Raw genomic sequence first — 2012 nt, forward strand, 5'->3', positions numbered from 1 at the left:
TGGATACCTCCCTACAGTTAATCTTTTAGGTGCAGGTGTGGGACAGCTTTCTAGCAAGATTGCCTTACATTAAGGATCTTTTGTTTATTTCAGCAACTAAGTCCACCTAAATGAGATCCAAAACTGATCCAAGGTAGAGCTACATACAAGAATATTGTGCTAGTGAGACTCTAGAGATCAGCTGTGGGAGAAACCAACATGATTGGCTAGCTGATCTGCCATTCATCATCAGACCAGTCATGACTTTTAATTGGTTGATTTACATCAGTGGCTGGTCTGATGATGACTGATGATTCAGCTAACTAGTGACAGGGAGTGCAGGAATACCGCAGGATTCTGCATCACACTGGGCAAGTTTTCCATATTCCTAGGTCCCCCTCTGATTTAATACAAAGAGGTCCAAGGCATCAGTCCTATGATGCAAAGCATCTGCTGCTCCAGAGTTCCTGGGGTTACAGTAGATATCAAAGAACCATTAAACTGTTACTTCATTTTTCCTGTGCTATCTACTAAATAACTGGGATGAGGGGAACTTCTAGCTGTACAGTACTGTGCAATGAGAACCCAACAACTCTGAAAAATTCTGAAACATTTCTGAATTGTTAAAGAAAGATTCAATAACATGGCGGCACCTGTGAGGCAAGGGGTGCTCTCCCTGCCCCAGGCTTTGGGCTGGTGATCTCACCAGAGTTTAGAAGTCCCATTGTGTGCAGCCCAAGTGACCCAGCCCATCACTGTGATCCCAGTGAGGACCAAGAAGCGCTTTACACCCCCTGTTTATGAGCCTAAATACAAAACTGAGAAGGAGTTTCAGGAACATGCTCCTGCAGCAGGGATTGTCACCCCCAAAGAACATCTTGAGGGTCCCGTTCATTTGGCCTGCACAGCTGGAATTTTTGATGCTTATGTGCCTCCTGAGGGCGACACTCGCCTCTCATCCCTCTTCAAGGCTGGCCTGCAGCAGAAGATAGAGAAGCTAAAGCAGGGTGTGGCCTCACAGTTGGCAATTCGGAAAGTGAGAGAATATGACGCTGATTTCTGAATCAAGACCTTCCCAGAAAAAGCTCAGCAGATCTTTGTTGAAGCTCATCAGTGCCTCAACACCTCAGACCATGACTGACTTCATGCCTTGGTAACTGAGCGCTGCTTCCAGGAAATGGTGTGGGACATTCAACTTAAGACAGTAGGTTGGAGCTTTGTGGAATCTCTGGAACCACCAAGGGTAGTTCACATTCATTGTCCAAATATGGTGAGTAAGGGTAATGTATATGGCCAAGTCACTGTCCGCATGCATACTCACCAGACCTTGGCTATCTATGACCGGTTTGGGCCGTTGATGTATGGACAAGAAGATGTGCCCAAGGATGTATTGGAGTATGTGGTTTTTGAGAAACACTTAATAAACCCCTATGGGGCTTGGAGAATGCATGGCAAAATTGTCCCTGCCTGGGCTCCTTCTAAGGAACCCATCCCCAAGATGGTGATGATCCCTGGTCCAACCATGGGAAGAATATGAAGAGATGAATGTGGAAGTTGAAAAGCCTCAGCCAGTTCAGTGGGATGGGAAGGTCTATTGATTTGGTGTTGGAACATTTCACAGAGCATCTGAAACCAAGTCTTCCAAATGTTATGGCTTCTGGGAGCAAGAAGGAAACCACCCACAGCCATCTTTCAGTTCAAGTTTTTAAAAATAAAACCCTGTCAGGGTTTCAAACTAGTTTTAATGAGTTCTATAGTTTCTAGTCATCCAGAATGGGTCTTCAGTCTGGATTGGAAATGGAATTTGAAATGGGAGATATAGCAGCCACAGAAATAGGGGAGAGAGTTGGAAATGAGTGATGTCACATCAGCCAAGACAATATAAACCTGTTGGACTTTTAATCCCTTTAGTTAACCTTCTTCATCAGGTTTCTAATGATCATTTACACCCCAGCAAGAACCTAGCACATAAACCTAGAGGAGAAGGAGGTATGGGGGAGGCTGGTCTTAACTGGGAAATCAGTCTACAACAT

The 2012-nt window shown here is 44.9% G+C and overlaps 1 pseudogene; it reads left to right on the plus strand.

Annotated features, from left to right (window-relative positions):
- Window positions 1–622: 622 nt before the first annotated feature.
- LOC138154797 (large ribosomal subunit protein mL45 pseudogene) lies at window positions 623–1577 on the plus strand (annotated as a pseudogene).
- Window positions 1578–2012: the final 435 nt, after the last annotated feature.

Source organism: Petaurus breviceps, unplaced genomic scaffold (assembly GCF_028583685.1).
Source record: "Petaurus breviceps papuanus isolate PSGF00001 unplaced genomic scaffold, PetGlider_PUasm1.0 91133, whole genome shotgun sequence".
In the NCBI taxonomy this organism is placed as follows: domain Eukaryota; kingdom Metazoa; phylum Chordata; class Mammalia; order Diprotodontia; family Petauridae; genus Petaurus; species Petaurus breviceps.